The following is a 26681-nucleotide window of genomic DNA, read 5'->3' as shown; positions in this document are numbered from 1 at the left end:
AGAACCGGAGAATTTCCCACTGATTAACAATAATGAATGTTTATCTGATAGACCTTGTGATATTGAAATATTCGGACGCCCCCGTATTGTTGTGGTTATTTCAGAGTAGTCAACTCATTATGCAATGACCGGATAAATCTTATTCGAATTATTGCGCAAATGTTCTTGGGGGGAAACACATAATGTGACTCATTTCGTCCATTTTACCGACGGAATCAACATCTACTTTGCGTAAAAACTTATGCTACGAAAATTCAGTCATCATGAGATCGCTCTTGTTATCTGGTTTGACGTTGTTGTTTTTATGGATAAGAATCGGGCAATCGGAAGAAGATTTATGTGAAACCGTCCGATTCGTGAAAAAGAAAGTCGCTTTTCGATGTTGTCAAGTTGACAATCACACTTTAGAAGAAAGTGACAGAACAGCGTTGCAAGAATCCGAAGAAGTAACGATTAATTTCAACGGGGTTTTCTTCCTCTGTAAAGAAGGTGCTAGGACTGCAAACGAAAGTTTGAAACCAAAAGTGAAAGTGGGAAGAATTGTGTCACCAAAATCTTACGAAAAGAACAGGAATACGAGTGAAAGTGAAAACAAAAACGGTACAGTGCCGGACTTGGCAAATAGACACTTTGGGGATGTTCCAGGAAGATGTCCAGACGGCATGATATTGGACTCCGTTGGAGAATGTGTTGAGGTGTGGGACTGAATATCACTCGTACTTAAGAAGGAAATCTTATTCAACAGACTTATTCGATATAAATAGTGAGGTTGATTTGATCGAATATGATGAATTACACTCGCTTTTTTGTTTTCATTATATATTTGGTTGTTTCGAATAGATGAGTTTGTGTTTTCGAATTGGTAAAAACAAAAGGATGTTACAACTTCCAACTGATGAAATCATTAAAAAGAAATGTGAGCTCCTTTATACAGGGTGATCTATAGAAATAAATATCAATTGTTGCCACAATAAATAGAATATTTTACATATTTTTCAGAATTCAACTTCATGAACAAATACTGCAATTTTTATATACACCTTTGATAGATTAGCGGTGAGTTGTATTATCAGAATAATCTCTTTTTTGTTTTGAATTTACAGAGTCGATAATAGGTGAAATTCATAATTAAACCAGAAACTCAATTATACCTTCACCTGTATAAGATGCTGTTGTTATAACGAAAAAAGTGTAGAGGATAAACAACTAATCCTTATGTTGAAATAATGTTTTTCAGATACATGTTTTTTGTTGATACCTCAAGTTATTGTTGATATGAATAAATAATTGATGATGAGCAATTTATTAGCCAATTGTGTCGCACAATATAATGTTATTCCTCTTTATCGGAATCTTTATTTTGAATGATAATAATCAACTTTTTGAATGGATAGCCAGTGGCGGTTTCAGGAGTGATTTTGGGTGGAGGAGCATAATTTTATATTTGAAATTCTTCCAGTTTGTTAATATAACATAGGTGTATCTGTATAATTGTAAATATAAGCTATACAAGGTGTTTCACGAGTAAACGAACAAATGAATACCGTGAATAGAGGGCATTGAGCTGAGTTCAAAAACACCCCAAATATGTGCCTTCACTACTCCGTTTCCGTTATAAAGGGGATTTTCTGAAGTATGTCAAATTTTCGTTAGGCTTTAACTCCTGAAAATCTCATTTTTGTTATCTACATGTATGATTGTCTCAAAATAAATGACTCATTGGGTTGGCCAATCTGTGTATCATGTTTTTTAAATAATTGTTTTGTTGACAGGCGTATAGAACATTATGAAGGTGGATTCAGAAATTATAAGGAATAGAACACTTCATAGGAGCGATTTTACAAATTGCAATTTTTTCTTCAACAAATATTCTGTTCAATGTATAATATGATTATACCATATTTGGTCATTCAATATCGTTATTCACAATAATAAAATGTTTTGTACTTGAAAATACATGAATAAACAAGGAAAAACTACGGCACCTCGAAATTAATAATTATGACTACCTAAGTGTTCAAAATTATTTTTTCCACTTTCTATACACTTTTTGTTCCTCTTTAGGAGGCTCATACGTTTTATTATATGAGAGGATTTCAGCGCATGCAGCATTTTGTCGTTCTAATAATTCTTCCTTTGGGGGGATATCTGTTTCATGTAAATTTGATAATTCCAAAGAAAGAAAACGAGGGCTCACAGATCAGAAGATCTAGAAGGCCGGTGTTGGGATTCTATCCATAAAATCTGCCCGTCTGCTCATTCTCTATCAGTAAATTTGTGAGGCATTCTGAAAATTTTTATTTAGTATACTTAATAAAGGGACCTGAAATCCTGACAAATCCATATTTTGCAGGAATGTTTTTTCAGGAGGAGTTTCAGCAAAAAATAATCCACGGATAGGGTATACCAACGATTCATTGAATTTGAGACCATTGTACCTATATGCAGATAACGAAAATATCAAAATTATGGTGGAATTTGAATACAGTCCGGTCTTGGGTCAAACTTTATTGTTCTGGTGTATTAAAACAAACAACTTCAACTTGGTAATGAATTTTCAGTTGACTCGACGGAAAATATGATGAGGTATAGTTAAACGATAATTCGAGAAATTTGAGAAAACCCCCTGTATACATCGGAAACGGAGTACCCGAAACACTCATATGGGGTGTTTGTTAACTCAGTTCAATTGCCTCCATTTATGGTTTTTGTATGTTCGTTTACTCGTGAAACACCCTGTATATTTGAAAGAAAACTACTTTATATGTATTGGTTGATATTTCTAATTCAAGAAGAGAGCAAATCATGACGAAATATGTCATATAGGTATATGAAATTGACGTTAAGTCAATTAGGTTTAGGCCAAGAGTGCAGAAAATAGGACAGTGCATGAGATTGAATTTTCACTGGAAATAGGAGGGAATAAACTGAAAACTACTTCAAGTACAACTTTTCACTTGCCACCGGGAATGATTGAAGTTCATTACCTAATACAAGAATCAGGAAGCATTAAACTGATCACAAAGTTCCGTGAGGAAAATGAATAGAGAAAACCTCAGATTTAACAATCTGACCAATTTTATCAAGTACAGATCAGTTGCGCTGTGCAGAAATCTACAGAAGATAGTGGAATATCCTGAATTCAAATCAGGTATAATTTTGTCATTCACATCAGAATTAGGAAAGCAGGTGTGAGATTAATGTTAATGATTGTGCTATTTCATGCGAGAAAAGTATTCATGAACTTATGTAAGCATAGGTGAAAAATCATCCTATTTACTAATATATATGTACCTTCCTAGCCTAGAGTAGAAAGACAATTCGACAAGCTTGTAAAATTTATCTCGAAATTGCGAATTATGAACACAAGGTAGAAGTAGGCTACGATTTTAATCTTTCAACCGTGAAGATGAAAAATTGTGTAGGTAATTATTGAATGGTTTGAAAAATAGATGAAACATCTGTGGATATCGTGCTTCATTCGGAGTTATATACTCACTGGTATCCCTCACCCAATTTTTTAACCTGGAAATATATTTTATTTCATTTGATCACATTTGGGATCTCATATGTTCAATTTTCATGTAATTATATTCAAAATTCATTCAATATAAGATATCCGACACCATTGCGTGGAGAATATAAGTAAGTAAGAAGAACAAAAAAATGTCTTTTTCGACTCGTATATATCAAGAAAACTTAGAATTTTTATAGTGTAAAGAAACCAAAAATACGTATCATTTCCATCAAATAGGATCAGCCATGGCAGTATTAGATATTTCATCGTTACAAAAATGCCGATTTCAATACTTCAATTCGTTCAGCACGTAATTTAGCGATGAAAAGGAATGATTTACTCTGTTGAGAATGCATGCTTATATAGCTAATATTGGCTAACAGAAATAATCCGAACCGCATATAGAAGCAACAAAGTTCGTAATGATATTTCTCTGGTTGATATCTTCCACCTCGAATTTATGCGGTAATTAAGATGAACTTATAATTAGTCGATATGTATGTTCTGGATATGATGTTACATCGCTCTGCTAAATACATACATAAGAGCACATTTCTATGGATTCGTGTTTCACACTAACAATTTGGTTCAAAGCAGTTTTCACAGTGATAACTAATTAGGTACCTATGCCCGTCGAACAATTTGTCAATTTCCGAAAATAGTTTCGGAAAATAGTTTCCGAAAACAGTTAAGAAACGCTGTGGATTTCGCAAGATTTTGAAGCAAATTTTTCACCATCACTAATCGAAATTAGAGAAGGAAAAAACATGAATGTATCCAAGCTTCAACAAAATCATGTCATTAACACATTTGGCAAAAACTATCATAATCCCTTCGCATTAATAGGTAACTTGCATATTGATACCAAATGAACTTAATCATTTCAACAACTAGTTTCTCTCGCGCAATGTTTCTTGAACAATGCTAGTTATATTATTAGAATAATTAGAGAAGGAAAATCAGAAGAATATCAACACACCTCACAGGGAAAACTGAATCCGAAAAGAAAAAATGATTAATAAAATAAAGTGTTGAATTCATCTATTTGTTACCTCTTTCTCATTAGTTTGTTATAGACAATACTCGAATGGTTTGTATCCTCTCTATAGTTAACATAGTTGTGCATCCCTATCTCTATCACTCACTCAATAAGCGTCTTGAATAATTTTTTCTCTGTTCACAATCGTTATCTCATCAAAATCAAATGTGTGTCCTTCTCTATGTGTATGCTGTGTAAAGACCGTTTTATTCCCACTACACTCGTACTTTACATATATCTCGCGAAATATACGTTGAGGAACAGTTTTTCATCAGAAATAAATGCCGCAGTTAAGGGTCCCATCATTTTTATATTAATTCATTCCATGCTAGCCAAAAACTCTGTTAAAACATTATTTTGGATTGAATTTGAAAATGTTGAAATCGGTTATCCTCAACAGTTAGATATATCCCATCGCGGACTTTTTTATAGAACTTTTGGAGCTCTACAAAATCGTAATTGGTCCTTTTTCTCTTTCTGTCTTTCTGTTGTAGTTTACCCAGTTTGGCCATAATAGCCTGAAATCGTGCTTGTTTTATGTGGTAAAAATCGATATTTTTCGTCATGTCTTCATTATATAGCAATGAGTTTCACACAAAAATGTGACAAATTCTCTACACTACTATAGTAAAATTTCCATCAGAATCGGACATCTGGTTTCGGAGTTATGGAAAGCCAAACATACCAACAAACAGACGGACTTCCGCATTTATAATATTAGTTAGGATGTTCTAACTTATATTTCCTAATAACTATGCTCTTAATATTTGAAATAGTTCTTGAAAACTCATAGTGGAATTGATATAATAAAAGGTTCCAAGTCTAACATCAACTGTGGATTCTCTTAAATTCATCCAACGGGAGTAAATGTGACGAGAAAAGGATAGTCTTGATTTCATTATAATTCAACTTTTCAATTTATTGTTTTGATATGTGTCGGCCAATAGTAATCTCCAGAACACAAAACAATCAATTAATCTTGTCGAGGAAGGCGTAAATTTTACATGAAAAACAAGGGGGACTCGTGAAGCCATTCCTTACTGGATCTGAAGATCTCATTTATCCGAAAAATTATGAACACCTTCCCAATAACAAACACAAACCGTACCAGGTGAACAAAACAAAAACTGCTGGAAAATGTGAAACAACTACCTTAAGTCCAATATCAATATAAAATAACAACTTCATTAAAAACCATTTGGTAGCATGTCATATTCATATATCTATTATATTCTATATCGATGGCCGGAATCGACTTCTGCGCATGTGCAGAGATATTAAGAATAAATATACCTGATTAGCTCTGTCTCTTTCTGATACATGGTTTTATGGATTGACAGGAATTCTCGGATTCATAACAAAAGTGAAATATTATGTGTTTTTCACAGAAAACCTGCGGAGTGCGGAGATTAACAGAAGTGATGTTGAATCAACAAAATTGTAGGACTGTGAATACATTTTTCTAGGTTGTTCACTATCGCATATTATTTGCATTGTATCTAGATAAGTCTGTTTTTGTCTTGAAATTCAGTTGGGTGTTGAGATAATAATTGTAGTTCAATTTTTTGTTTTTTCAGCACTGAAATAGTGAAACATCTAAATAAACATCTAAATCTATAAAGCTCAACTCTAGTTACTAATATCTACCATTTTCTCATCTTCTTAATATTTTTATTGCCAAATTGATAATTGTATTGCTTCTATTGAAGCATAGCTCTTTTGATGAGCACTCTGTACTTTTATATATAATATAACTACATATTACATTTAATGTTGACCCAAAAATATTTTTTATTGAATATTGAGTAGATTTACAAGGGGGAAATTTCAGGAGGTGAGATGAGCATGATGTTTACCAGTATCTACACGCAATATTGAAGCAGTAATATAAAACGAACTTGTTATTATGTCACTATTGAGCTTACTGAGTATGGACAATACCATTCCTATTCGGCACTTATTTTTTCACAAATCATAATAATATTGTGCAAATAGTTGTTATGCACTTATTTGGTTTCTGAAAAAAACAATTCTCGATGAATTTAATATTCATTAACTTTTGCCTCATATAAAATTCTTTTCCCAACGGATGTTGGTGAACGGTAATAAATCCCCACATCTAAACACCTTCGGACATCGATTCAAGATAACAGAGGAGGAACCTTCGTTATTAAAGAAGCATTTAATGTGTCAAATCTTTCGTTCTTCGAATAACTAAATATTTCCAACACTACCATTATACGCTATCAACAATGAGGGCTACCGCGTGTGAATTTGCCGCTAGATGCGCTAGTGTAGCGTGAGGTCCACATTATAGACTCAACTGTATAATTAATCATAAGTTTATGGTCTCCATATATCTATAATACTTTTATTGATATTACGTGTTTTAGGCTATAAAAGAAGTGAAGCCAAATCATGGTCAGAAAGGGACTTACACGCATGAGCGAATTAAAAATACAAAAATAACGAACAAGATATTGATTAGTAACCAAATATTTCTATATTCAATTTCTCCAATATTAAGATCTGTGAAATGACAAGTCCGCGTCATCGTAGACAAACAAATCTTGCATTAGTTTCTCTATGTTCAGGACCTCACTCTACAAAGGCGACAACTGGTGAGCAAAAAAACGGTAGCCCTCATTATGTGCGATCGTGCAGCAACTCCATGTCTTCGTCAGGACATTATATTTCTTTTGAAAAAATTCATTTTCCGGCTGACATGTTTCGACTATACAGTCACCTACAAAGTCATAATAAAAGGTGTAAATATCCAGAAGAAAAAATGCTCTAATCTACGAAGGCGTAGAAGGGCCACATAATATTTTAAAAATATTTTTCCTTAAATTTCGACTATGAAGTCGGAATTTAGTTAAATTCCGAGTTCAAAGTCGGAATTTAACAAAATTCCGAGTTCAAAGTCGGAATTCAACTAAATTCCGAGTTCAAAGTCGGAATTTAACAAAATTCCGAGTTCAAAGTCGGAATTTAGTAAAATTCCGACTTTGAAGTCGGAATTCTATTTGCTTCGAAACCGATACAGGCTAGATGCATAGGGTGTTGTTCTACGACGACATAGATTATTTCTCCATATATACAGAGAGGGGGGGGCTGGGAGCTCAATGTTATTTTATGGTTACTATTTCAGTACTGAGGTGGGGGGAGGTTGTGCCCAACCTTACCTCTACCTGTCTACGACCATAATTTCATAATTATTCAAAAACATGGACCTAATGACAATTACCTCCAATAAAATACATCAAGTTCAATATTTATTGAAGAACAACGTGTTTATTTTGTAAAATCTGAATCCTCTCATGAATATCTCAGCATATTTGGAAATGAACCAATTCGTCATAGAGCTGCCTATATGAGGTTTTCTCACCGTTGTAATGACCTCTTCATGTAAGAAACATCAAAGCACACCGGGTGTATCTCGGAGTGTACTGATTTCTTGTCCATTGAGATAGCCTCACGAGTACATATGAGAAGGAAACTTTTACATAAAATATCCGGAATATACCTAAAAAACAGTTATGTCTAAAAAAATATTCATGTCATGTCATGTCTGTAAAAGGTTGTCATATCATTGTTATGACCTCTCATAGAAGAAAACTCAAATAATAATAAATAATTATTCATTCATCATAAATGTGGAAACACCTTGTATTATATGAATTTGAATATTTTTAAAAAAGCAAACTGTAATACAGGAACAAATCTACGTCGTCGTAGAACACCCTTTAGAAGTTCGGAACCTCATAAAATTCCGAGTTTGAAGTCGGAATTTAGTAAATTCCGACTTTGAACTCGGAATTTAGTAAATTCCGACTTTGAAGTCGGAATTTAATTGAATTCCGACTTTGAACTCGGAATTTTGTTAAATTCCGACTTTGAACTCGGAATTTAACTAAATTCCGACTTCAAAGTCGGAATTAAAGGAAAAATATTTTTAAAATATTATGTGGCCCTTCTACGCCTTCGTACTAATCCTGAACCTACATATAAAATGAAATAGTTTCAGTACAATAAGTTTGATCAAGAGTCATATTCTAAGTCAGAGAGGTGTAAAAATTTCACAGATTAAAAGAAAAATTTAAATCCAAGAATTGTCGCCCCACTTGTATGATAATCATGTATCAATCTTGATATCCTACGTGCGATCCCTTATACCTTCCTGGGCGAATAGTTGTACTTTCGCTGACTCCAGATCACGTGTTATTGTTTGGGAGTCAAGATGTAAAGCAAAGCGGTATAATCGCAGAGCGTTTCTTCAATATTTTATTCGCGTTATATTACCTGGAATGGCAGAACTGACACTTTGAAGTTTTTTGAAGTGTCAAAATAAATAGATTCACGTCCAGTTGCAGGAAAGTCCATTAAAATTTAATACTTCATTAAAATCTTAATCCTCCATTTTCCCCTTCAAAAATGACAGTTTTAAATTTTGATAGGACATCAAATCTTAATGGACTTTCCTGCAACTGGACGTAAGTCTAACGATTATAATGAAAAGGGTTAAACTAGAGACTTTACATGTTGTTTTCCACTATTTTCGCAGGTTTGTTATATTGTTAGTGTTGATATTGTTAATGAAGATACCCTCTAGTTTTGCAGAGAAACGCAATTGAGTCTCTATTCATTTTGAATAAGAACTTTATTATACATATATATTTCAGCCTCTCTAAGGCCCAGTTTCACAATCATTGGTAACCAGTAGTGGTTTATTAACCACTACCTTTGAGTTAACCCAAGGTTTAAAAAGATGCTCGTTTCACAACAAAAAAACGAGTGATGGTTTTTTGACCATCGGTTAAAAAATTTTTCTGAAGATTGGTAATGTTTTTCGTGTACAATAGATCTACTTTTGGGTTATTTATTACTGACATTTCGTATTTCTGTGAAACAATAACTTAAGAATATAGAAATTGTTATGAGTATGACAGAAAACGAATAAAACGTATGAGCACCGTACGAATGTTTGATGTTCTGTGCTGATATGAGTTTCATAATTGCCTAAAGGTTATTTTTCGTTTGGATTTTGATTTAAGTGAAGCTGAAGCGTTCGTTTTTTCTTGTGCGAAATAAGAAAAAACAGTGCAACTGTGCTGGACCAATAGAAATCATTACTTCATTGAAAAATTCAAACAAAATTGAGTTTTGCATTTATAACAAGTTCCTTAAATAATTTATATCTATCTAGGTGTTTTCCTCGACAATTCTTCAAAAGCCTATTTTTATTGATTATTTGAGTTTGAATTGAGATGCTTTGATCTATTTCAAAAATTCAAATTTCACCACTCTAATTCAACATATTTGCATAATAACTATTCATAAGATTCAATCTAGTTCTTCTAGTTCCATTATTTGACAATAATTCTTGATCCCCTATAGGGGGCACAGCAACATTTTGATATGAATTCATTGCTTCTTCTTCTCCTCATGAAGGAGGTTGTCCTTCATTTTCATTACAAGATATGTTATGTAAAAAAACTGTGGAGTTAATCGTCATCATTGCATCTATACTTTTAATATTCTCATTGAAGGAGCTGAGATTCGTCGCTTCCAACTGCCTTCCTTTCCACTGTGTTTCTGAATCTACAGAAGAAATCCAGGTCGACATATTACTCAAAATAATTCCTCCTAGCTCCAAATCTTCTGGGCCTCACTGTTTCCTCATCACTACCATGAGTATTCATCATAATCGTCCACGATAATCGTAAATAATAACTAATAAACACCCAATAAATGTGAAACGCTTCCTAACCAGTATTCCCGAAGAAATGCTGACTTGTCTCTGACAGAACTCAAAATATGTTATCTATGCAGAAAAGCATACGCCACGAAACTTCTATGTCCAGGCAACTCATAGTTAACTCATGAAATTTTCGGGGTTAAGTCAACCACAAGTTTACTTTAGGTCAAACGATAAACCACACTTTGTGAAACAGAATTTTTGATTTAACCACTGGTCACTACATAACTTTGGGTTAACCATGTATTGTGAAACTGGGCCTAAGAATTCCTACGCTGATTCATGATTAGCACCAATCAATGCGGCGACAAGTTTTCTGATTAAAACTCAACAATCTCTAATTTCTTTCCACACATGTCAGCCAGAAAAAAAATTGATTCCAAAGTAATAGTGAATTCAAGAATTGAAACCTTTCATCATTTGAAATATGTTACTAGTAGTCCTATCAAACAAAATATAACTAAATTGTGCAGCGAATGTTGCAGAATAGCTGGGAAATAGTATCGAGATTAACGAGGTAGTGACCAAGATTTCACTTAATGTAGTGACGTTAGTGATGTTGTATTTTCACCCCGTGATGCAAAGCATTATCTTTGGCCTGTAAGCTACAAAACTAGTATGTTTTTTCTATCCCTTCTTCTTATACAGGGTGTGAATGAAAGATAGCCAAACATTTCCATTTTTGGCGTAGAATTTAGGAATACCAGAGGGCTTAACGAAGTATTTTTTTTTCATATGTTCGGATGTCGGCTCAACACCCCTAGACCTTTATGGCACTTTTCGTCTACATTGCGTTGCTATGGAAATATCACTATTTCATAAAATTACCTTCAGAAATTCGTGTAGGTATTTTTTTACAATGCTGTGGAGGACCATCATTGGTCTCTATATTACTGGTGGAGTGTATTTTTATCCGTCTCTTCTTGTTCTACACAGTGAGTATATAGGAAAGCAAAGATTTCCTAGTTTCACACTATGAATTAACAAAAATTGGGTATCACAAAATTTTCTCTATGTTGGGAGGTTTCCTGGTCATAACCTCGGAACATTTTCTCCATTTTTTCATAAATTGCGTTGCTAATAAATTATTTTTTTATGAAATTCGTTTTTCGTGAGAAAGTTTTATTGAAATTCGTTTTTTCCGAGAAACTCGCCTCTTTGAAGGGAATAGCAATTTAAACTGCATCAATGAATACTATGTTATGAAAATGAACAACATCAGTGGTGAAAACACATAATAGACAAATTTTAATGTTTCGGATCTTGGGTTGAAAATTTGACATCAATGTCGAGGTTATGCTGGTGGTCAAACTGAAGCAATTTATTAGCGGTCCACGCAAGTGAGAATGTCCAAGAAAGATTAATAAAACGGGATATTCTGAATTTCACAAAAATACAAGGTGCGATAATTTGTGAATGAACAGATGGAAATTACGTCGTTCCTAATACTTAGACTTGTTATGCTGCTCGTTCCACACCATTCGTGTAACTGAAAACTAATTAATTATTATTAATCATTATAATTCCTAATGAGGGTTTATGTGAGAGTGTCGGCTCATTTGATACTTCACTCGTTAATCAACCCGTTTCTCACTGGCACATATCCCTGATATCTTGTTTCCTCATCCAGTAATTTAGAATTTGGTTATGAATTCATGACGATCTCTGCAAGCGAAATGTATTTATTGAGTATGAATCACTGAAAATTCTAACCTCTGATTTGAAAACGCAAAGGACTTCTGGTATAGTCTTATTTTCAATGAAAAAGTTTTCAAATTAAAGCATTCATTCATTATGCTATTAATAATCTAGGCCACCTCAAAATGGAAATGAAAATGAAAGTCCAAACAGTAAACATATGCTACATACATACAAGTGGCGCAAAAGTCGTCGCCCGATTCAATATCTTTGTTTTATAAATGAGGAATTTTAGATTTAATTGTGCATATTTTGACGACTGTAAATAATTTTTTGATGAGTGCAAAAAATTTTATGAGTCAAAAGGCCGTTCAAATAATTGGCCTCAAGCTCAGGTACCTTCAAATAAAAAAAGTTTAATTAATACTGTGTGTTCTGTTTTCTATGCCACTTAGGATACCTCTGTTTGACCAATTTGGGTCACTTGAGTAGTAATGCAACAAAGGAAATCAGGCGTTGAGTGAAGTCATTCGGTACCTATTAAATTTTTGCTCAAAAATTCTTATTCACATTTGTGCTTCATAATTGTTTTCTGCTTGAATATTTATGATCAGATTTCACTTCATTAGTTTCCCGTCAGTTCCTTCAATTTTCTTCAAATTTATATATTTTTTTTAATTCTAATGCTTTTGCGAACCATTTCAAGCTGATAAAAACCCTCAAACACACAGTAGCAGCAAAATGTTAAATGGAATCAAATCCAGAGATATTTCAATCGGTACAATATTTTCATCCACAAACATAAATACATAACATAGGGTATTATAAATGTAAATCAATCATATATGCAAATTTGAACCTATTTACACACATAAAGCTTGGTTAGTTAGGTTAACTCTCTAATATTCGCACACACATATATAACATAATCAATTACAAAAAATTCAGTGAAATCAGGATATTTCAGATTCAATACTAACTCACATTGAGCATTAATAAAATTTAATTCAAACAAATTAAACAAACTCTTCTGGACACAAAGTATACCAGAACAGCTTTCAAACGGCACCATCGAATATCTGGCAAATATTCTCTCGAGGTTGCCTCCTCAAAAACGCACAACACACAACAATGATTTCATTGGTGGAAGCAATCAGTAGATTGTAAATTCCTTGGCAATGTTTTGAAGACCAGTGCTCCTAGTGCTATAAAAGAGAAAGCGGACGAGAAAGTCGAAGTGTCACAGTGCCGTGAAAGTGAAAGCGGAGGTGAAAGTGCCCACTAACCAAGCTACGGAATATTTGATTCCGTCTGTGAAGTTTGTGTAGGTTCTATATTTGTTATCGGAATTTTAATTCGTTAAAATTTTCAAAGTTGGTGTTCATCCTAAGTGTCCAGAGAATTTTTTTCTCGTTGGTACTGCAGAAAACATCAGGTGAGCTTATTTTTCGTATTTCTTTTCTGATTTTTCTCATAGCGTATAAAACATTCGGCTTTATACCAAAGTTTTATATTAGACTATTCCAGTGAAAGAAATTTTTTACCTACCAAATGGAGGAGGAGAAGAAGATATATGCCGTTATTAGGCATTTACCAATCGACGCTGATATTGCGTTGATTAAGGACGACCTGATATTCCAGGGAATATCAGACGCTGAGGTGTCCAGAATGACATCGACAATGACAAAGAAGCCAATACCTCTCTACCTGGTTAAAACCCAGAAAAAGGAAATCTTCGAAGTGAAGCGACTCTACAACCTCTGTATTGTGGTTGAACATAAAAAGAGGCCTGAAAGTCCAAGCCAGTGCTTTAGGTGCCAAAGGTACGGACATGCACAAAACAAATGCTCCTTCCCGTGGAGATGCGTGAAGTGCTCAGGAAGTCATAGCAGCAATGACTGCACACTCACCAGAAAAGGTGAAGAGAGAAATGCCATATGCGTCTTATGTGGAGAAGAGGGCTATCCAGCTAGCTACAAAGGATGTAGCGAGTTCAAGTTGGTGACCAGAAAGAAAAATTCCTGAAAATCAGTTGAACAGAAAAAGAAGGTAACAAAAATAACAACTTCTGAACAAAAAATTCAGGAAGTAGCGAAGACACAACCTACAGAGCAGGAAAAGAAGAGGGAAACTCCAAAACCCGTCCAGAAAAAAGAAGGACAGAAAAAACTTACAATGAAACAGGCTGTGAACAGTCAACAGGAGAAGAAAAAGATATCTGAATCAGCCGATGATTTAGATCTCTTCACAGAAAAAATTTTCAACAAGATAATGTTGAAAATTGAGAGGGAAATGGAGAAAAAACTCCAAGCATTATTCACTAAACTGAATAAATGTACCTTACGGATATTAGGAAGAAATCCCTCAAGATAATCTCGTGGAACATAAACGGGATCAAAACTCGGAAAGCCGAGATAGAACAAATAATATCAGAAAGACAACCTGATATTATAGCCCTACAGGAAACAAGAATAAACCGGAACAGAAGACTGAATTTCATGAATTATGAAACATATAGATGTGACAGAATTACAAACACCGGAGGAGGAGTAGCAATATTGGTGAGAACAGATCTGAAACACTACTTTAAAAGTAGATCCAGCGAAACACAAGGAAAAACAGAAAAAGTGACGATTGTTGCCGAATTAAATCGACAAAGAGTCGAAATAACCTCGGCGTATAAGCCACCACGAAACAATCTATTGGAAGAAGAGATAAACAACATGTTGGAAGGATCAAACCCGAAAATCTCCATCGGAGATTTCAACTGTAAATCCCCATTATGGAATAGCATAACAGAGAATAGAAATGGCAAAAAACTCAAGGATTTCGTCGAAAAACAAAATGCCATAGTTATTGGACCAGAGCTACCGACATATCTTGCTTTTGGAAGAGGAATACCAGATGTAATAGATATCGCGATATTGAAAAATATAACTCAAGAATTCTCGATTGAAACTTTGGAAGATGAAACCTCAAACCACAATCCCGTGGAATTGACGATTGGAGAAGAACCAAGAGAAAAACTGCTGGAAATAAGAGAATATACCAATTGGACTAAATACAGCCATTTATTACAATCGGAAATAACAGAAATTCCAACAATAAACACTCCAGACGATCTGGAATGTGCGGTTGATAAACTGGAAGAGAGTATATTGAAAGCTTACGAAAAAAGCACGAGAAGAGTGAAGAGACCAGCTCCAAGTCATCCGCATGGCGATACGACTAAAGAAGTAAAAGATCTTATACAAGAAAATCGAAGACTCAGAAGAATATATAGGATGAACAAAAATGATCTAAATAGAAGGAACCTCAACCGACATAGCCAAGTTCTGAAAAATGCCCTGAAAGTTCTAAGAACAAGCAGATGGAACAAAAGGGTACAAGAACTGAATACAATCGATCATTCTGCATGGAGAATGCAAAAAAGCCTACGAGGAGAAAAAACTAAAATTCCACCCCTACACGGAGAAAGGGGGAATGGCTTATACCAATAATAATAATATAAGGCAGATGCATTGGCGGACTCGATCGAACGAGAATCGAGAATAAATTACAGGATAGACGACGATAATGAAGATTTGGAAGAACTGGTTGAAGAAAATGATGAAGAAATGGATGAATTACCAGCGACTGCTGAAATAGACAAGCCAACATCGCCAAATGAAATCAGGGAAATAATTAGAAGTTTGAAGAAGAGGAAAGCTCCCGGAAGCGATAAAATAACGAATGTTATGTTAAAGAAATTACCTAGAAAAGGAATAGCCGCTCTAACAAATATCGCGAATGGAATCATGAGGACAGAACACTACCCAGAAAAATGGAAAACAGCAGAAGTCATAGTATTCAATAAACCATTCAAAGAGAAGAAGTTTCCACAAAACTACAGACCGATAAGTCTACTGTCGGCGTTAGGAATAGTAGTAGAAAGAATTATCGCCACGAGGCTAAACGAGGAAACCGAAAATCTGGAACTAATACCACCAGAACAGTTCGGATTCAGAAGAGAGCATTCAACAGAACAACAATTATTAAGGCTCACAGAGTACATAACAGAGGGATTCCAAAATAAACAAGCTACAGGTCTCATTTTACTAGACGTCGCCAGAGCATTCGACAGAGTATGGCATGAAGGATTAATATATAAGATGAGATGTGCTGGATATTCGATCAAAATATGCAAGTTGATCAGGAATTATCTCAAAAATAGAAGATTTTACGTAAAAGTGGGAGGAGAATGCTCCTCAACAAGAGATATAGAGGCTGGAGTACCCCAAGGATCAGTACTTGGGCCACTTCTGTACAACATATACATCCACGATATTCCGAAAAATCCAAGAACTATGCTAACGTTATATGCTGACGATACAGGCATAGCAACTCGACACCGAAACCCTGAAATGATTGAACGAGTTCTACAAGAGTCGATTGACGAAACAAATGACTGGTGCATAAAGTGGAAAATCAAGCTCAATGGACAAAAGAGCCAAGCAATATTACTACAGAAGAGAAGACTGCGACCCACAACAAAACTGGATGTTGACGGCGAAGAAATCGACTGTAAAAATGAAGCCAAATATTTAGGAATAACGCTTGACAAAGGACTTACCTGGAAAAGTCATATCAAACAAGCAATCGACAAAACGAAAGCAGCGATGAATAGACTCTATCCTCTGATAGGAAGAAGAAGCCACATGTCGAAAGAGACAAAATTGAAGATAATCAAAGCCGTTGCTATGCCTCAACTGACTTATGGATCAGTTGCCTGGGGTTTCGCGGCAAAGAGCCATATCAAAAAAATTCAGGCCACTGAAAACAAGCTGCTACGATGTGCAATAGATGCACCTTGGTTTGTCAGGAATAGACAGATTTATAAGGACCTGAAATGGGAAACCATAACGGAATTGATGAACAGAAAAGCAGAGAAATTATTCGAAACAGCGAAAAACCATCCGAATCAAGAACTCAGGAGACTAGTGGACTACGACCCAGAGGAAGACAAAAGGAGAATGCGAATTTACCGAAGGAGAACAAAAGATCAATCAAAAAGAGATTAAAATAACAACAGAAACTTATTGAAAAATTCAATAAAGTGTTAATCCAATAAAGGATAAACACACAAATCCCAGCACGATAGTGTGCGAGAAGAAAACCGACCAAGAGATGAATGGTTTATAGGCAAATGCCCGGAACCAAAATTCAAGAAGCAGTAGGGTTTTTAGTGGGTCTCGAGCTCAGGAGAGTGAGAAACCCCACACTGTTCCCCCTCAGGAGATGAGGGCGGTTCGTCTGTCTTGCAGATTTTCCCCCTGCTACACCAAAAAAAAAAAAAAGTTTTGAAGACAGTTGGCCCTCAGCATACACCATATTGAGGTGTTGATTCCATGAGGTACGTTTTCCACAAATTGTCCATCACTTGGAAATTTGAAGATTTATTCTGTTATTTTTATTTATTTATTTGAATTACAATTAGGATTGAGGTTATTGGAATCCTATAAAACCAAACAAAAAGGAAATGAACAAATCACAGCAAAATGCGCGTTTCTTCCGACCTGTTCTTGAAGGCGTTCACATTGGCAGCCACCACAACTGAAGTTGGCAGACGATTCCATTGATTGAACACTGTTGAAAAGGGCGATCTGACTCTCAAACTATTAGTGTTGGGGACGTTAAGGTGATAAATGTTTTCGACTTCCTCTCCAAAGTGGCCATTCACAGAACGAAATGTGAAAATGAGATCACCCCTGACCCGACGCTCTGCAAAACTAGACAGACCAAATCCAAGGATGCGATCCTCTTAGGATGATCGCTGATAGGAGTATGGCAAGCGCGTGGTCCAACGTTCAACGGATTCTAGTAAATTTTCATCAAACTTGGTTGACGTCCACCACATCTGTCCAGCATACTCCATAATGGGGCGAATATATGTTCTATGTACATATAAGAACTTCCACGTTTTAATAATCGAGTTTCTGAAGTCTTAGCCAAAAAGAAGCCGACCTGCCTCGCTTTTCTAGCAACTGCTGCCTCACGGTAAGACCAGCAAAAATCCGAATCCACAGCAACTCTTACTTCAACAAGAAGTTTTTGCCTATGTGAGGTACAGAACAATTGCTGAGATTCAGTGGCATCATTCAGGCAAGGCACTATTCATAAGATGTCAATGTCTCCTTGATGAAGATCACCCTGTAGAAGAGGAAGGCCATATAGTTTAGTATCATCAGCAAATGTAGAGATAAAGGACCGAATAAGTGGAGTCAAATCAGAAACATATAAAACGAATAGGATAAGTCCCAAAACTGATTCTGGAGGAACACCCGATGTGACCACTTTCTCAGTGGTGGTATAAGCACTGAGAACTTAAGCCTGCGCAACACTCCCCCTCCAACAGCAAGATGTTTCAACTTGTCGAGGAGACGCCTGTTAGGCAGCTTATCGAATGTCCTAGAATAATCCAAGTATATCACGTTAACAGGAGATCCATAGTCCAAGGCCTTAGTCTATTCGGCAACGTATTAGAGGAGGTTCGTCTTTGAGGAGCGTTTTTGTAAGACTCCGTGCTGAGACCTTGGGATTAACTCTTTATCTGGCGCTGTATCCACCTTCAAATCTGATACATACTTTTTCATGATTTTTTGAGTAATCGCGATGTCTGGTATGTCTGAAGCTATGCTGTATACATGAAGAGTAGGAATAGTATCCATCGGCTCCACAGTAATATTAGAAACGAAGGTTTCGGATATAACGTTAGCTGACTCGATGTAAGTGCTACACAATTTCCCTGATTGCTCATCTACAGTAGGAATACCAACATTTGAGTTGATTTAGGATCTCTCATACTCAAATGATGATACTTCTTATTTCCAGAAGTGACCAGTTTTTCTTCATAATTCTCTGCTGGTCTGTTTCGAATGAATTTTCTTCTCAAAGATGTATTCTATCTGACAAGGTATAGAATACACTCATTAGTCCACGGTTTACATGGGTGTGTTCGTACTATAGTTATCTGTTCATTAATTGAAACATCTTCTCGTGGTTTTTTCAGAAATATGCTCCACGTCGTATCAATGTCTGAGTCGTTAATGATGTTGGACCAGTCGATAGAACTGAGATTAAAAGAAACCCCATCGTAGTCGATAAATCTCAAAGTTTTCTCCACCCTGAGCTCATAGGAGGAAACGGGTGTGGGTCAGATTTCCCCGAAGGTGGCAGATAATTTATTCCCGAGTTGATGTTAGGATTAGAAACTATAAAGAGATCAAGAAGTGAAGATGTCTGACCGGATCTGTATCTAGTTGGTTGAGGAACTTGTTGGCAACCGGAACTGTGAACAAAATCGGCATAAGGCAAGGAGGGCAAGTTCTGAGATGGCATCGCTATAAGCGTCCATTCGACATCCGGAAGATTAAAGTCACCAGTCAGTAAATTTTGGTATTGCTCAGAAGTAACTGTAATAAACCGTGCACACAAGTATCAGACAAGTACGGAGAGGGTCGATACAGGGTGTCCGGGGAATAACTGTACATACTCTTACCAGAGATAGAGTTGGACTAGCTGGTTACCGATTGACTCTAAAAAATTAATTTCTGGATTTCCCTAGAAAGCTACAGGGTGATTTTCCAACTTCATGGAAATACTTAGACCATCATAAAATCCAAACTTATTGACGGATATTATTGAAACTTGGTAGGTTATTGAAACATGCTAAGGTCAAGTCAGAAATATATAAATTATTTCATTATTCCAGGGCTGGACTCATAAATCTTCATTTAAAGTGTTCAGGGTAAAAAAATACTTTGTATTTCGAATTAGAAATAATTGATTCGCTTTTTAGGAAGAACCTGAATTATGCTTCAATTTTTGGTATCATTCAAACTTGTCACATCAACAATTATTTTTTTATGAATTTTTGAATTTGGATAAAGTTCGAAAAATTGAATTTCTCACCATGAAGAGAACTGAAAATCTCATGTTTGAATATAAAATGCGAAAGTATTAGTAGAAAATTTGCAAAAAAGTTCAGAGCTTTAATAAGCACTTCATTTCTGAGCATTTTTGAGCTCGATCTTTGAATCTAGTTAGATATTTTGTAACATTCTCCCAAACTGAAAATCATGAAACTCATGATTATTTGAACTTGCCATACCAATTTTGAATTCATATAGAGGTTTTTACATTGGAAGAAGTGTAACTTTGGTCTATATCATTGTTGTCGTACACCCGGTATACATAAGAATAATTTTGAAATATGCTTCTGTGTACCCTATACACATCACCAATTTTTTTTTTCAAAATACCTTCATTTACTCCCTCAAAGTAAAATTATGATAGCCTTCTTCACCTTCAGTGACTTTTTTAAGGAAATTTATTATTTACTTTCGACCTGCACAAGATGAGTAAGTCCTGTTCAGGTAAATAAATTGCAATTTTCGAACTTTTTCCAAATTAAGAAATTCATAAGAAAATAATTGTTGATGTGACAACTTTGAGCGATACCAAAAATTGAAGCATAATTTAGCTTCTTTCTAAAAAGCGAATCAATTATTTGTAATTCGAAATACAAAGTGTTTTTTTACCCTGAACACTTTATATGAAGATTAATGAGTCCGGCCCTGGAATAATGGAATAATGGATATCTTTCTAACTCAACCTTAGCATGTGTTAATAACCTCCTAAGTTTCAATAATATCCATCAATAAGTTTGGATTTTATGATGATCTAAGAATTTCCATGAAGTTGGAAAATCACCCTGTAGTTTTCTAGGGAAATCCAGAAATTAATTTTTTATAGTAAATCCGTAATCAGCTAGTCCAACTCTATATCTGGTATGAGTATGTACAGTTACTCCCCGGACACCCTGTATATATCCAATAAAGGAAGAGGAGTGTTGGTTGAAAATAACTATACAACAATTGTAAGTTATATGAATGTTTCTAAATTAATGACAGAATATTTGTGGAAAAGTACTGGATATAGCTGTTTCCATATCTGAATGCTAGATTTACACTCTTCAAAATAATATTGATTTCATAGCAGAACTTTCAATTGAGATGTTTGGAAGGATAATTTGTCCACAGAACATGATAAACTGAACAAAACTGTTTTGACTTCAACGATACAGCACTCAACACCTAGATTTGATATATTGCCAGCTCCATAATCTTTTTCGGGCGTTGAAGCAACTATCAATCCAAATCTGATATGTTTAGTGGTAATAATTCAACGTTGAGAATTAATTCCCAGTAAATACCTGATTCATTTCATGATGGCAGACAGTTTGGAAAACCTGACGTTAAGCCTAATCGATGTTTCAATTAAGAACATGAAATGACGTGACAAATTACGATGCCTATAGCTGAACTCATTCAGTTTACGAATGTTATCAATCACTCTGTTGGCCATCAAAACGGAAGATGAGTTCAAGCTTATGCACTTCTTAGAGTTGCCGATTATGGTAGTTTGAATATTATTTTTCGAATTTCGAATGAAATTTCTGGTAATACTTTGAGCGATGGTGGTTTTTTAGTTCGATTTAGATCGTAACATTCGTTGATTTCATTATCTGCGGATGATGATGAGCCAATGGAAATCGAAATTTGGAACCACCTGGCGAAATTTGACAATTGGACTTTCGAGGTTAGCTGATAGAACACAGAACTTCGACATACAAGCGCGCCGTCAACGCGGACCATAGAGTGGGAGCAACCGAGATTGCATTAGCCGAGTATACGCCACCTGGAGTAGATTAGGTGAACTTGTTTAATGTAAATCCGATCTCAATTGTCTTGCCGTGAATAGTCAGACCGTTAACCGGACTTATTAGACTTAGTAGATTTCACCGTGAAAAATTTAATCCCCTATTTCATCGTGGATTCAATTTTTCAACCGGAGCCCGGGGGATGTAACGAGAGGGTAGTTTTCAAACCTACCCCCTCATTTTAGAATAATTATTTTAGTTTTCATTTTTAAATAATTTTGTTTTGAATTAATTTTCCGAGAAATCTTTTCGAATTTCCAATTCAGGATTCCGACATCGTTCGGAATTGTAAACATACCGTACCGTTTTTATTCCGTTTTTATTTCCTAAAAACGATGTCGCACCGTATAAAACATCCTGAATAGGAAGATAACCGAGTTTTTTTTGTTCGCTAGCACAGATAAGTCGAAATTAAGACATTTTCATCGACGGAAATTTACCGAATTTCGACTGTCGGGCACATCTGATTTCCGCAGACCCCCTGTGGGTATGAAATCAGATGTTCCCCCGCAGGCCACTTCACTTACGATTAACTCACCGAGTGTTGCCTTAAGAGTTATTTTCCCGACCGTCGACTCAGATTGATCTGCGATTGCTTAGTGCCGTCCGCCGAATTGTTCTAGAAGATTGCTTTTTTTTGGGGTTTCATTTTCTTAGAGTTCAATTTTTTTTCCTTTTTTTTTCTCCGTCACCACAGCTGGGGCGAGTCTTTTTGTCGAGTTTCACGAGTGTAAGTGGCCGAATATAGAACCAGAGGTAAGACGACACGCCGTTATTTTTTTTATATAATATTGGAACTTCAGTTTTCCGTCTACATCCTTCTTATACCCGAGTCTGAGTTCCACCCCTACTGTCATTAACGTACCCTGCTGGTGTGGATACCCGGGGGGTAGGCGAAGGCACATTGGGGTGGCTCACCCTCACTCACATGCGCATAGCGCAATTGCCAGTAGATACCATAAATTTTCCATTAGATGAGAGGAAATAGAAAAACAAAAGTATACTTGCTTTGTCCTAACAATATGTATGTTTAAAATTTTGGAAGAAGAATAGCGAAAAGCACTCACATGAAAGAGATAGCTTTTGAACTCATTTTCGCATCCATGATACAAATGAATAAAATTATTCCTCTACAAATTACCTTTCAATTAAAAGACCTTCAGTAATCATTTCCCAAAATAATTTGAATTATTTTCTCTGGAAATAGTTCATTTCATTTTCTTTGTTAAGCATCGAAGAGAAAATATACTCTATCAATTTGGAACAATCAATGTCTCATTTGAAACATTTCACCTTCTGTGTATGATTTCTTAATGGCACCTATCTAATTCTATTATTTCTTAATGGCACCTATCTAATTCTACCAATTTCATCTAGCAAATCTGTACAAAAGTACAAAGTTTGTATTATGTAGAAACAAACATTTTTCATTTGAAGTCTTTACAGCAAAATAGTGATGAACTCGATAATTTGCTGACATAGGCATGGATGGAATTTACAATTCGCGGATATATTGAAAAATTGTTCCATTCAATAAACCGGAGTTGTGAACAGAAAATTTTTCAGAACAATGGAACAGTTCTGATAATGATGGTATGTTACGTTTTCACAAAATGGCAAACACTACGTATAGGTTTGTCTCTCGACAAATCAACAGCAGACATAGATACGTTTATGGAATCATTGTCAAGTAATACTTCAAGTGAAAAATCAGTATTTATGCATTATTGTGTTATGTTATGTAATATGTCATAGTTGATAGAACTGGTCATGTTTACAAAATATGAAATGCAGTCTTCTAAACTTTTTATTGATATTTTTATTTCTCGTTCTTCCTGATTGACAATTAATTGTCGCCCAGTGAGTACAGACCGGAATCCGAATAATTATCAACTCAAACACGAAGGAAGGAAGCCTTAAACTGCTGAAATGTTTGGAACAAGGAACAGTGAGCACTGTTTGACTTTCATAGATTTGACGGACTTAGACTTGAGAGTAGCCAAAATAGCCGAAAGGAAAGTGAGCAGGCTTCGATACGAACAGAAAATTCTGCTCGTAATAACATATTTAAACTTCTCATATGAACAGAGGAATGATGTATAAATATTTTGAAAACTCTGATGATATGAGAGAATGAAGTAGTCTCTATCTGTTTTCATTTCTATCATTTTATGATAGCAATTTGAAGATGTAATGAAAATCAACTCACCTCGAACTCTCGGACAATCAATTGAGAATCCACCTGGAAAAAAAAAGTTTGATAGTTATAAATTGACTCAAACTAACGATTGAAGACTCATAGACTCTTATCATAATTATTGCGCTCATGAGCACAAGTTCATCCATGTAAGGTTTCGAAAGCAAGTGTACATACAACAATTATGTGCTGAAAACTCTGACAAGGAATATGGCTCCACATCCAGTAATAATTGCTTGACCTGATTTTCAAACAGTTTTTCGGTATTTATTGCTTTTATTATTGGGGCAACTTAAAACTTAAAAGCTGATATACCCGAATATAAGCATCCTTTCTCGAATTTAGTCAGCCGATGTTTTGGGTAATTGTAATTTAAATTCCTTTCGCTTCGTGATTTAAGGTGTCTAATCGAATTCTTGCTCTTGAAGAAAAACATAATTAATTCATATAAGTAGAGACCTGTCAAAGTGAGGATTTTGTTCTCTCGGAAGCGATTTCTGCAAGATTCTAAGGGTTTGAGATTCAAAATGGTTCGAAGGGTGCGTTTTTGCAATATGAATAGCTCGTTGGCCTCCCCTCTACTTCCCCAGAAAATTATTCCAAATCTTAGTGTTGACTGAAAACTCAGTACACAGTTTTTAAAGTGTCCTGGTCAGAGTAAGGTTTCAATACTCGCAGAGAATAAAGAACCGAGTTCAATCTTCCTCTCAGACCCTCAATATGCAGGTTCCACTGAATGTTTTGGTTTATTATTTTAAAAAAAAAATTGCACTAGTTTTTGCTGCGTTCAAGGTGAGGTGTTTACTTTCGAACCAGTAAATAAGGCGGTCGCTACACATCCGAAATGTTCTTGTAGAAGTTCCTGGTTCTTTTCTCGAATCAGCAAATTAAAGTCGTCAGCGAAGTTCACCAAAGTACATCTCAAGCCTGTCACAACCTCCTCTGCATCATTTACGAAAACCAGGAATAAGAAAGTGCCGACAATACCCCCCTGACCGATTCCCACTTCGAGTAAGTAGACCAGCTCCGAAAAGTAGTCTACACCTTCATATTCGACTACTATGTCCTGTGCTCGATTTTTCAAGTATGATTCGAACCACTCGAGTGCGTTTCCCCTAATTCCCAGTTTTTTCAAAAGAATCTCATGGAGAACCGACTCAAAGGCCTTCGTTAGGTCCAAAAATACAACCAGTATAAACTCCCTATTCTCAAATCCATAGATTATTTCATTTATGAAGCTGTTTGTTGCAGTGTTCGTTGAACGGTTGCTTATGTAGCCATAATGAGTGCCGTAAATGAATGCTAGAGGCTCGCTGATCTCTTGAGCCCAAGATTTCAATATGATTACTAGAACCTCGTCCACCCCACTGGTCCATTTCTTCTTTAACTTATTAAATTCACGAATTATATCGTGAATTTCAATCCCCAGTACCGGACTCAAAAAGATTGATTTGCAATTTCTTTTAGTTTTTGAATATGAGTTGCCACTATTTGCCATGGGTTGCTGGTTAGGGCTCATCGCTGGTGTTGAGAAAAGTTGACTGAATTTTTTTGCAATTTCCGTAGGATGCCCTTTTATTTCAACATTTGCTGACTTCTTCTGGCCCTTGATATCCTTGACTAAATTCCAAACTACCTTGCACTTGTTTTCCGCTTTATAAAGTTTATCAGAGTAAATACGCTATCTGTTTTCGATAAGTAGCTTATTTTACAATTTTTTTGCCTCATTATATTACTTCGTATACCTACTATTTACGGTTTTTAGTGTGTGAAGAATATCGAGTTTCTCTTTTTGTTTTTCTATGTCTTCTGATTTATAATAAACTCTTGTTTTTCTTTGCCTGCAAATTTTTTTACTGAAAGATTGGTCAAAAATTGGTATAAAAATATTCATGAAAATCTTAAATTGTCTCTGAACGTCCTGAGCCGGACAGGAATATACCTCCGCCCAATCATATTCCTTCAGTGTATCCACAAATTTGATAATATTTTCTTGACTGATATCTCTCTTTTTTATTGGAATTGGTTTCTTATACTTAGAATAGAAATACAGCTGCTGTCCTAGATGATCAGAGAGTTGAAAATTCGGAATTTGCGCTTCAAAATTAGGTAAGTTGATAAAAATATTGTCAATACATGTTTTGAAATATGATGTATGATTTATAAATATCGGGAAACTTTGAATTTCCTTGTTTCACTTCGAACTTTTCGAAATTATTTTCTCGTAAATGTTTATTGGCAGATTCTACAGTGCTATCAACGTCTATCCTACTTATATAAACAGATACCATCTTCGGTACGATGGTATCAGATTTGATATCGACTTCCTACCAATTAATTCGGGTTTACGCTGTCTGTTTCTTGATACTAATTTGAATTCACTCTCCTCGCTTTGGACCGTTTGTGTTGATTTCGTCGTAAGATAGTTCTCGTCTTGCGCCTGCGAGTTATGTTTGTTATCCATCGTTGTCCTATCCGTCATTGTTCGTGACATAGAATTTAGTTGGTCGGTAGATCTGTTGCCTGTAGGGATTATGTCAGATTTTCTTTGGGTTGACCATTTGAAGTTAGTAGTATTGGTTAGAATCTATTCCTTGTTCTGTTTATAATTCACAGAGTGACAAGAAATTCAGCTTCCTCTGTATATGAATTTGAAATGGAGGATGCTTTATTCAAAGGCGAAAAATGAAGAAGCGTTCTTCTTTTATCACTTCTGGTATGAGGCAATGGAAAAAATTGCAATTAGGGCGACAATTCCACGAAGTTCATGAA

At 35.4% G+C, this 26681-nt stretch overlaps 1 protein-coding gene across 1 annotated transcript in view; it reads right to left on the bottom strand.

The window, feature by feature from the left end:
* LOC123319555 (tachykinin-like peptides receptor 99D) overlaps positions 1-26681 on the bottom strand; it is a 709883-nt gene that overhangs the window by 580564 nt on the left and 102638 nt on the right. The window contains exon 2 of the mRNA XM_044906600.1: positions 23922-23954. The gene's annotated coding sequence lies outside the window, so the exon portion shown is untranslated. The remainder of the gene's footprint in view (positions 1-23921; positions 23955-26681) is intronic.

The sequence above is a fragment of the Coccinella septempunctata genome, chromosome 8 (assembly GCF_907165205.1).
Source record: "Coccinella septempunctata chromosome 8, icCocSept1.1, whole genome shotgun sequence".
Taxonomy (NCBI): Eukaryota; Metazoa; Arthropoda; class Insecta; order Coleoptera; family Coccinellidae; genus Coccinella; species Coccinella septempunctata.
This window is presented reverse-complemented; position numbering and strand designations above follow the sequence as displayed.